This window comes from Argentina silus (genome assembly GCF_951799395.1).
Source record: "Argentina silus genome assembly, chromosome: 14".
Classification (NCBI taxonomy): Eukaryota; Metazoa; Chordata; class Actinopteri; order Argentiniformes; family Argentinidae; genus Argentina; species Argentina silus.
The window spans coordinates 8,357,392-8,369,417 of NC_139668.1; the positions used below are offsets into that span (position 1 = coordinate 8,357,392).

Below are 12,026 nucleotides of genomic sequence, written 5' to 3' on the forward strand. Positions count from 1 at the left end.
CAACAGTCAGTATTTGCCAACAAACATAAGGTCTTTATTATCTATAAAACTAAATTTGGATGTAATTCTTACCATGAAATAATTTGAATGAATCCATGTAGCCTAGGCTATAGTTTGAGAGGTTATAAGCCAATGTTTCAAAAATAGTAAGGCATTTATGTCATTCAACTAATTGGCAATTGAAAGCCACATTCATCAAGGTATCATTCCATACGAAACATCCCCTGACGAAATAGCAAAAGAAGAAAAAAAAAAAAAAGAAGAAGATAAAAGGCAGTTTGCGTGCCACCTGTCAATACACCAGTTATTATGACACATACGTCACTTTGTATATTTAGCTCTTCTAAAACATATGCAACCACCGCAGCAACACTGTCCACTGGAACAGTCACACACTGTACCTCGACCTCCAGTGACTACATTTTCTTAAACTTCACATGACGTCATCGTCAACCATAGTAACATTTCTTTCCAAGCCTAAACTTTCTCTATGTTAAAAAAAAAAAAAAAAAAACATGGATACGTTTCCTTCAAGAGTGAGGTGCTTAGGGAATTTAAATCAACCAAGATGGCGAAAGGCTTGTTGTTTGGAAGGGCAGAAAAATGGAGGATATTGTAATATACACAAAGGGATAAATTTCAACAACTCGGCCAGGCAGCAGCTGCTTCTCGTTTGAGGAAGCAACAAAGATAGCAGTTGTAAAAAAGAGCCTCGAACTCGACAAAAACATCAAACTGCCCTCAAGAATAAGAAGCGTCTTTTACTTGCCAAACCGTAATAAAAATCCTTTAAATACCGAATGAAAGTATTATGTTTGTCCTTGCTAATTATTTTATTTTCGCATTGAACTACTATTAGCTGGCTGGATTTTGCCCTGTCTGTAAACGGACAGCTAAATAGACCAAAGGTAGCTGTGCTTCCTACCTTCACTGACTCCCAACAACATAATTTCTAGAAAATTGAATTAAAAATAGTAATAGGATAAAACGGTGGCTAATAACGGCATGTCTTTCAAGTTTACACCTTGCACTTAATAAAACAGGTTTTAATTTAAAGAAAAAAAACATAACTGTTCAATTAAACCGCACGAGAGAGGACACAAAGACGATTTCGACTATCAGGTCACCCACTAGCTTGATCTGAAGACCGACAAACACTTCGGTAAATCTAGAAAAACTTTTAGGTATTATTCTACCATTGCTGGAAAGACACATATACTGATTGCATTGGATAGCATTGTATCGTTTTGATAAGTTTCTATCAATCTACAGCTCACGATTGGACACACGCAGTAAGCAAAGAAACTACAGCTCGCTCGCGAAAGAAATCAAGCCAGCTACACATCGCTTGTTCTATGATATAACAGAACGTCTTTACCCCTTCCTTGAAATAAACGGACACTTACCTTTAGTTTCGACACTTGTACTTATTTCCAACGTGATTTTGTTTCAAGTAACACTTCGTATAACCTTCTTGTCTCTTTTCCTTTTCGATTTCGTTTTGAAAGAGGCCGGTAACAGATGATAAAGAAGGGAATTGGGCAGTAATTGAGTCTCGGTGTGAGTGAGTGTGTGTGTTAGTTACTAACAGCAGATTGAAGGAGACTCTTCTCAAGGTTTATTCAGCTCCACTTCAAGGAACCAAAGTGACGTCAGCTTACAAGCTGCCTCACAAAGAAAACTTATATTTGTGATTAATAGATATCGATGCCTGTACAAATGAGGGGAAAAAATAGTCGGCTACTTTTAGACAGTTGATCTGTGCATTACAACGTGGGGAAAACAACAACAAAACGAGCATCAATGGAATTCATTCATTGTGTCCATGGATGAGGAAGGCACTGACTTGTTTTTGTGAAGAAGATAAGTTGTGGGAATGGATTATTATTATTTACCTAGCTATTACTGTGCAGAATGTATTGTTACATTGTTATGTATGTCTTGTTATTCTAAAATGACTATGATTCAATGTTTGCTTGTATGTCAAATAGGCTATAGATGTCAAGTGCCAGAGGAATATAGATCTTTGAGTTTTTGATTTATGTAATATGTCACCTAATGGACTCTGTAGGGATACATTGTTTTTGTTGGCTGTGCATGGCCGTGGTTTAAGATGAATGCATATAAACAAATGCTCAAAACTAGTGTTGCATTGAGAGATGCAAATATTGAGATAACTCTATTAATTCAAGTGCAAAATATTGAGAGATGCAAATATTGCGATAACTCTAACCATGTGTCATCTTAAATCTTTTCACAGGACAAACTGAGTGATACTGCCCAAATCTCTATATGTTTACATAATTATTTAGGTAAAGATATAGAGATTTGTACAGATGTACAGATGAAGACTCAGAAGATAATTGTAGTTTTACATATGATCAAAGAACACCTTTTCCTTCACCATGATTTTAAACTAGAATAATGGCACTTACTGTGAGGATGTTGCCCCTTGGTTCTGAATTACCATAAAAACTCAAGGGAAAATTACAGACAGATCTTTCCTCAGGATATTACCAATACATTGCATGGCAAAGACAGCCATCTGTGCCTAATTGTACGCTTTACCTCCCTCTCTGAACACACAATAAGCAACAGGCTGAACACAGGCCTTGTGACCCAGACTGGGTTTCAGACGGGGGTGCAGATTATGGCATTCAACTGGAAAACAACAAGGGTGGGGTGGGGTTAAAGATGGAATGGGCAACTGCTCATGTGCCCCACCCTCGGGAGGTTAACCATTCAGAAGATGAGTACGAGATACGTTTTGGTTACACTCACTACAGTATAAACATAAGCCACAGTCTGTAAGGTTTCCAGACAGTAATAATATAGCAGTTTTAATAATATATACAGTTTTACCTTGTCATAAACAAAACAATAAGGTATTACTTGATTGGGTATGTTTTTGTTATAATAGTCGACTTTGTAAACAAATTATGAATAACTACAAATTATGTTTAAAAAGAGGGATTCTGCTCTCATGGAATGCCACTCCTGTAGCACTACAAGTGTAGTAGGAATCAGGTGCAACGTGCATTTGAAAAGGCATTTGCTCCATTGTTTATGTTTTTGTTGGTAGCCTACTTTTTGATGGAATACATAAACGACAGTGTGTCATTAACTTCATGGAGTTGATAAGTGAGCAGCTTTACATTTTGTTTATAATGTTCTATAATGGGGCGGGGGGGGGGGGGAATCCAAAAAGGTCCATGAAAAGTCGCCCCTGAATTTAGAAGATGGACGCAGAAAAACCCTTATTCAGCTGTTGGTGCGTAAAGCCATTTTATATGCTTGTTCGCCATGCTCTTTGCTCATTGATTTTTTTCTCCCCTTTTCCATTACCTGTTGAGATGGGGGGGGGGGGGGGGGGGGGTTGCTCCTCCTCACACTACAGTGTCTTTCTGCGGCCAGAGGCAACCGGGTGAATTCGTCCTCCTCCGCATCAGCAGCAGGAATGACAGGCCATGAGAAATGACAGTGGCTGTGTTTGTCATACAGTAGCAGCAAGACGCAGGGATTTTTAATTGCATTGGAGAATCTTCATTAAAGAGAGCGCATGGGGGCGGGTATGAGGGGTGGGGGGATCTGGCGGGGAGGTGGGGGCGGGGGTGGGGTGGTGTATGTGCGCTCTGAGCTGCGCCATTAGAAGAAGCACTCGCAGCCTTGCTGGGCCTTCTTTGCATGCGCTGAGAATGTCGGCCGTACCTCGGTCATTTGTAACATAATAAGTGCCAGCACAATGACTGCAATGCGAGCAAGCACACCGCAGGGAAGAAGGGGGGAAGGGCAAACAGCCTGTCTGTCTAAAAGGGATTTTTTTTTTTTTTTTTTTTTTTTATAAAAAGAGTCTTGATTAGAAAGTATAATGAGCCACTAAAAGAAGTGGTAAAAAGATCTCTCCTGAGACTGATGGAAAACAAATGAATGTGGTGATTTGGATTTAATTATTATTTTTCTATTAGTCCACGGTAAGACAGGGACACCCATCAGAAGTGGGAGCTGTGCTTGCATTTATTGATTTTTTGCTCAGACACATTCAGGGAATACAGATTCATCTCTCCGTACAGGGTACAACCCACTCGGTGATTCCATTAAACACAAGAACCTTCTAGCAACTCAGAGGCGTTTAATTTGAACGACACACATTTCTGCAAGAGCTGAAAATAGTGTTCTCACAGAAAAACAGGCCTAAGGTTGTCTCTTAACGTAATTGAATTAAGCTTTGCACTACTCTTGTTATGCCCTACATAAAAGCTCATAGTAAACACCTCAATAACTGAAATTAAGACAGTACTCTATAATAGTTAAATTACCTCCACTGTTTACATCCAGTGCTATGGTGATCTAAATCTATTTTCAGTTTCTAGAGACCAGAGGTCTCTTATGTTTATTGTGCAAATATATGTCTCCACTTTGATATATTATTCCAATACAACCTTAGTGGGTCTGGGGCAGTCAGGATTGAATCTGCAACACAATGATATGCAAAGTCAATAAATTGAATTGACTAAACCATTGAAACACAAGGGACCAATTGGCCAAACAACACCATAATAAATGATAGACAAGATGTTGACAAATGCTGTTCATGTTCAATTTTCACAGTTGCATTTCAAACACCAAAGAATGTAATACACACGGCCACAATTTGAGAATTCATGTAACTACTACTTTACAATCATAGCCCACTGTACAGCTGTGAGGAATGCGTTACTCGTAGTAACGTAGTAATCGTCATGACATTCTGCAATTAGGCAAGATGAACAGAGCTATTGGTCAGTGTCCTTCAACCGCCAGCAACCACCGACAAAAGAGGTGAGCAATAGATGTAATGGCTTCTAGTGGGCACTCTCCACTGTTGGACACTGTTGGGAGAAATACTACACAGCAGTGGCTCATGGGAATTCATTGTGACAGTGAAGAATGTATTAACCCTTGACCCCTCCAGCACAAGGCCATCTACGGGAGGCGGGTCAGGGGATGTTAGAGATGAGATGCCTTTGTACCTTGAGTGTTTTTGGCCCCACAAATGCTTTTAGTCATCCATCTTGACTGTCATAAGAGTCCAAACTGAGCGACGGGAAAAAAATCTATACTTTTTGGATTTATCCAAACAAAAATAAGCTCTTCTACATATCAGATGCAACATGTTTTCTGGCTGAAGAACGAATGATGTTTTTGTGGTTTTTAAAAGTCTGATTAAATAGCACCCATGATGTAATCCAGGCGGGGAATCATGCACAGCTGTCATGATAGCCGAGTGGTAAAGAGTGACTCATTCGTTAAGACACACAAATAAACATCCAGAGAGACAGTAGGTGAAGTATGGAGATACACACACACACACACACACACACACACACACACACACACACACACACACACACACACACACACACACACACACACACAAACACTTTGGTGTGTTTCTTTTCAGGGAAAGCAGAGTCATTAGTGCCAGGAAAGTGGAGGATCCAGTCATGGCCTTAGAATGATGCATCTCCTCAGAGAATGAGATCACAGTAAATGTCACTACTGCCTCAGCAAAGCCAAATGTCCCAGAATCAAATAAAAAAAGCATCATTGCCCAGACTGAATGTGTGCACACACCACAGAATGTCAGCACATTTTCAATTTGCTAAATGCACTCGTAACGACTGGATTTACCTGGGGGAAATGCAAGACAAAAATAGAAATTGTCAGAAAGACAGTGTTTGTCAACTGTTCGGTGACAGTGAGTCTGTCAGTCGACCTCTCTTGCCACGAGAAATGACATAACTGTCCACATTAATTCCAGGCTAATTCTGTTGACTGGTCCATGTCACATCTTATCTACATTGCATGCACTCATTTCAGTGAAAGCATGCATCACAGACACATAATGATTGTGGTCCTCTGTGGCTCAGTTGGTAGAGCGTGGCGCTAACAACCCTTAGGTTGTGGGTTTGATTCCTGCTGGGACCATATATACTGAAATGTATACACTCACTGCAATGTAAGTCGCTTTGGATAAAAGCGTCAGCTAAATGGCATATATATATAAATATTAGTGTACTGTATGCATTATTCTAACTGTAGAAAGGGTGAATCGTATACTAAAAGAGCATTAGCAGGATTGCATATGGAGAGAGCTTAGGTGGAATATGGATTGAGCGCTCTGTGAGAGATTGTTGAAATACACTTCAGTTCTGTGTCTTTGAATAAGACACATGCCGTTTGTCATGAAAGGGTTAAATCCGAGAACAGCGGATCAATCTGTTGAGATCTGCTTTCAGCTTTAGTGCTTGCCAACATTTGTAAAGATAAATTAATTTGATAGTGCCTTTAAAATGGGGATTTAAGTATTGTACAGCGAGCATAGCCTAATGGATTTTTTTCCACATTAAATGACTTGAAATTCTGAATTGAAATTGTATACCCAGGACCTCAGAAATGATTTGCGTTAGAATTAGTACCAGTAGCCTATACTTTTGTAACCAATTACGTCTCTGCGCAAATGTTTCACCAAAGACAATTTTCCTTTATTCCATGTAACACATCATAACTTTCTCATGCAGGTTCTTACCCTTGTCAGACACATCCTGATCAGTCAGAGGATGTAATGTGGCATTTCATAGCACAGATTTCAGCATCAAGATGAAACTGTAAATTGTCAGGGATTTGTTGTGACATTTCATGCTCCATAGTGTAATAGAGGTGGTTCGGTGGACCACACTCCCGTGCTGCGTAACCTTAGTTTCCTGAGACCTGAGGACTTTGAATTAGCTCCTTGCCTAGGCTTTAGCTCAGCGTGCTAACACAGTCTTGTTGTGCACAGTTGACCTGACTTCAAACTTAGCTGGTTATACTTGTTTCTTGTTGATTATGAGTCAAATACATTCTGTATAACATCTGAGAGACAACTTCTCATTTCAGACGATATTACTTAAGTCTGATAAGTGTATACAGTAAGTATACAGTCTCTAAACTGTGCAGTTGTATACTACAGTTGTCCTATGTACAGTGGTCCTATTCTGTGAGAAAATGCTCAGCATTTCTTTGGCAGCAGAGTGCGAAACCTCATCAACAGACCGGATAGACTGTGGGAACAAAGTCTTGTGCATACAGGATGTTTCCTTGTGAATGACACCAAAGATAGAAGGGAATAGCCTGGGAGAAAAGAGAAGGATATGTTCATCTCAAATAGTGAATGAGACTCAGATCTTAGGTTTCACATCTCCGTCTCTATTGTCTCCCACCTCCATAAGTTTGACAGTGTGTTTTCATGTTTTCCCTGTTGACTAAAGGGCATCACTGGGGACAGAGATTATGAGAGATAACCACAAGGTAGGTTCTAGTTCATGTCATGTACTGTTATTGTCTTCCTTTAGAAAGAGTAAAATGACTGATACCGACTAAAGGTGGAGAATCTGAGTCATTACTGTACCTATTACTGTTCCATACACTATTGCCTTACATTGAAGTAAATATTTACAGTAAATGTGAGACCAAATCTCAAAGCATGTACTTAAGAGCAGTTCAGTTGTATTAAGGTATCTTACAGCTCTTGTCCTTATGCTGAACAGCAATATCTCTGCTGCCGTTATAATATGAAACATTTACATAACACATACACACACACACACACACACACACACACACACACACACACACACACACACACACACACACACAGACAGACAGTCTCCAATGCTTAATATGTAAGACAAAGAAAGAGATAAAGAATAAAATATAATTCATGGTTGCCCACACATCTTTTCAACACTGCTTTTGTTGTGTATTATAAAAAAAAAAAAGTCAGTTGTGTCAGTCTGTCTTAAGGCGCCTATGAATAGTGCCTGCTTTTTAATTAATACTGGCAGGTCACTGGTCCTCCAGGCTGTGCCGAGGCAGACGTTTGGACTGCCCTCCATGACGCCTGGTCAAAAATAGGGCACCACACACACTACAGTAGTGATCACAATGGTGACATCATCACTCTCGCAATGTGCACTCTCCTCAGAGCCATCTGAACAAAGAGAAGAGCAGCAGGGATATGACTGGGGGAAGCAGATGTCACCATGTGTCTGAGGGAAATAAGAGACGGGAAAAAGGGTCTAACTGTTGTTCAGGTCTCTGTGCAAGGTTTTGCTAGGATTTCATGCAATGAAGTGTGATTGACTGTATGATTTAAAACCTTTTGGAATTAAAGAAAAAACTGAAATTGAAGTGATATCCTTCTCTGCAATAGAGGCTTTATTTCAACTTGTAGGTGTCGCCCTCTATTAGTGTGTATCTTTTGCACTGCAGTTATAAGATTAGAAGTGTGATAAGCCTACAAAAAAGTTAACAACTTCATAAAAAGCATATTTATTAATGGGATGTTCTCTTTAAAACATTTTCCTGGTTTGGCATTGACCTTGGCTGTAGTTGATTAACCCAGACAGTTTTCAGTTACATATTTTTCTTTTTTAGATACTAAAGAGTCATATTTCGGGTCGCATAGGGCCCTATTCATTATGGAAATATGTTCAGAACACCTTGCATACACCCCCCCCCCCCGAAGACTTTGTTTGCATTGCATTTTTTTTTTAAAGTCAGCCTTTCCACTTTAGCATTTTGTTACCATGACAACGGAAATGCAAAAGTGTATTACAGTGCAACAAAATGACTTTTCAGAAAGATAATGCACACAACGTCTTCAGAGAAGGATTCTACCATAATATGAGTTAGATTGGAGTGTATACAAGGTGTTTTGGACATATTTTCTATGTCCAATATTTGACAAACTGTCCAGTCTAATCAACTATACTCAAGGGCAGAGCCAAACCAGGAAAATATTTTAAAGAAGTGGAACATCTCTTTAAGGACTTGGAGATAACTTAATAAAGTCATATAGGCTTAAAGTCATTATTTATTATGTGGAGGTTGTGTTCTTTTTCAGAGGCTGTATTGGGCATCAACTCTTTGTCCTTTCATAGGCACTGCACTGAGGTGGTATTATACTCTTCTCTAATAAATTACCCTTTGTGGTATATTCATGTGTCTCCAAAAACAGTGTGTGTGAGAGAGAGAGGCCCAAGACCTGGACCAGCCGTGGGAAAAAAAGAAGCCACGGTAGAGGAAAAGCAGAAATGTCTCAGGGCATTCCTTTGTGATTACACATCGCTGGAGAAGTCCAGACATTCTTGGACCTATTTTGTGTCTGAGAGGGCTCTTGGCCTCTAGGTCTGAAGTGGTCTTTCAAAATGTGACTCCACTTCCTATTGTTTCCTTTGTAGCTAGTGCAGTTGCTCCTACCTTCAGGTGCAACTTTTAGTCACCCAGAGAGAGAGCTGGTAACAACACACATACTTTATTACCGTTGACATATTTGAGTCTGATATAGCATTGTTCTTCTTATGGTTACACAACTTTTATCAGTCATGATTAGACAGACCAAAACAACAAATACACCACCAAACCCCAAACACTTCCTAACTTGGTTAAAGGGTGGAATATATTTAGAGCAACAATCTAGCATCTTGAGGCACTATAGAAAGAGGGCTCAGGGGACAGGCTAATAAGCTTCAATATAAAACATAAACATAAAAAGCTGATAGCCCTCAATAGGGAAATGTAGTTCCCTGTCAAAGCCAACATTAATGAAAAGCGGTTCCAAGGAATGTTCTATAGTCATCCAATCAGCAACATTGAGGGAGGAAAGCAATGGGGTGTAAATAGCAGCACTGGGCTGTGAGAGCTACAATGGTAGCCTCCTCAGTTCCTTAAGCCATGTACTTCCTCATCTGTCTAGGTCATGTGTCCTTTTTTGTCAGGAATTAATCTGTGGCATGGCTCTCTCCTTCACCTCGTTCTATTGGCCTTGTGTGGATTTACACTTGATCTGATCACCGTGCTATTTTGTCCATGGGGTTAATGATGGTTGACTCGCTCTGTGCGAGCGCTGCATTGGGTAAGCATGATGAGTATCTTCTTGACCTTGGCTTTACATATTCATCTGGTGTAGAACAACTGGGTTCACTCCTCCATTCCAAACTGACCTCTATCCCCCAATATGATTATCCTATGTGCAATACTGAACACTGCCAGGTAAGCTCTATTAAAATGAGCTTTAACAGTGCGTTGAAAATGTTTTAAAGGTCCACATTTTAATACATTTCACAATGGAATACAATTACACTACAGTAATGGGCTGATAATGTCTGTCTAGAGACATTCTCGACAGTCTAAATGTGACAATTGAGTTCCAAAAACATATTATGAAATAGGTTTTGCAATAGATTACACAAATTACATCATACTGTACAAAAGAGAAACATAATGTAAAATAACAAGTTATTGCCTTCTTTATCCTGGATTTACTTTATTAACAAGGTCTACAATACCTTTCATATCAATTATTCTAATTAATTTAATTAGAGCTGTTGGCAATAGCTTTAATTACCTCACTGACAAAACAAACATGTAGCTCGAGCGTGCAAATAATAGAACAGCACAATCTGTTTTTCGAGGTGTTTGGACTAAGTGTGATGTGCTGCGCCCTCTAGTGCCCAGTACTATGAACAGCCATGCTGTTTGCACAAGATAGGGGACAATTCGTCTGGATGGGTAGAAAATAGATCTTGAAAAGGAAGGGATTTTTAGACCAACTATAACGAAAAGTCACATTCTGGACATAAGACGTTCATATGAACAACTGATTACTAAAAGTAGGTAAAATATACTAATCATACTATACACCATATAGGTCATACTGTTCAGCAAAATGTATTCAGTAACACCTTTTTACATACTTACATACCCATACTAATAATTCATCATATGTAGCTCAATCATGTTGTTGTGTGGTTTGATTACAGCCTGCCCCCTTGTCCTGCTCCATTGAATTGTGGTACTGAAATCTGAATCAACAGTACGTTGTGAACAGTGTGTAGTGAATTCAGTATTACATCCTGTACTTTTCTGCATATCCCCCTTTTTTTTTGTAAATTTCGCAAACTGCAAAACCCATTATCTTACAAACTGAAAATGCCTACATAAAAGGTTGCAGTATGAATGTTCGTAGAAGATGTATCATCCCTTGACAACACAAGACATACGAAACCACTTGAAAGCCAACTCTTTATTTCTAGATTCACACTTTTTCATTTGTATTTCTTCTTTTGACCTCACATTTAGGCATCCATTGTGTAAATCATAGTCCAAATGAACTCCAATATTTTAATTCAAATGCAAAAACCTTGAACTTAAACTCTTATCTTCACTTTATTCTATAATGTTTATATCTGCTACAAAGTATATGGATCAAGAAAGCACTAATGCCTTAGTTTTTGAAATAGTAAGTATTTCTAACATTTGACAACCCATTATGTCTCATTTGAATATTGTAAAAGCTTTGTATCTGCCTTCAATAAACATTATTAAACTTCAGTTTATATTAATTTTTGTTAAGTCACTCGTGTGTGTTATAATGTTACTACCTTGAAGTACACACAACATACCAATGAAATACATTTAAAATTGTGCATGTCGTAAGGAAAACAAATAAAATTGTCAATTTGATACTAAAAACGATAAATGCTTAACTTTTCCACGTGTGATACCAGCTTTCGATCCCCACCCATCAGACAAAGAAGGGGTAAGTCTACAGGCTATTAGTATTAGTATTCAATTACCATCATCATAAACATTTTGAATTTAACTATAATCATCATTATCATCATCATCATCCAGATAGAGCCATCATCATCATCGCCATCATCATCATTATCATTATCATTATCATCACAACCAAATGATCGAAATGATCCCCTATATTACAACCACAGGTACAACCATAAAGGATACAAAAACCTTCTATTATCTTTTGATGAAGCATAACAAATCCCACGTGGTGTGGCCCGAGGAGGGACAAGTACGAGGACAGAGACGTCGCATTGGCTCAACTGTACACGACCGTCATCACGCTCAGAGTTACGTATTTCCTTTTGGTGTCTAATTACATTGGAAATCACATGACCTCTAGTCTATATCAACCAACC

At 38.9% G+C, this 12,026-nt stretch overlaps 1 protein-coding gene across 1 annotated transcript in view; it reads right to left on the reverse strand.

Moving 5' to 3' along the window:
• The window catches only part of LOC310815194 (bromodomain adjacent to zinc finger domain protein 2B-like), a 72,085-nt gene extending 70,572 nt beyond the window's left edge, over positions 1 to 1,513 (reverse strand). Inside the window, exon 1 of the mRNA XM_083684885.1 lies at positions 1,407 to 1,513. The gene's annotated coding sequence lies outside the window, so the exon portion shown is untranslated. The remainder of the gene's footprint in view (positions 1 to 1,406) is intronic.
• Between the last annotated feature and the right edge of the window lie 10,513 nt (positions 1,514 to 12,026).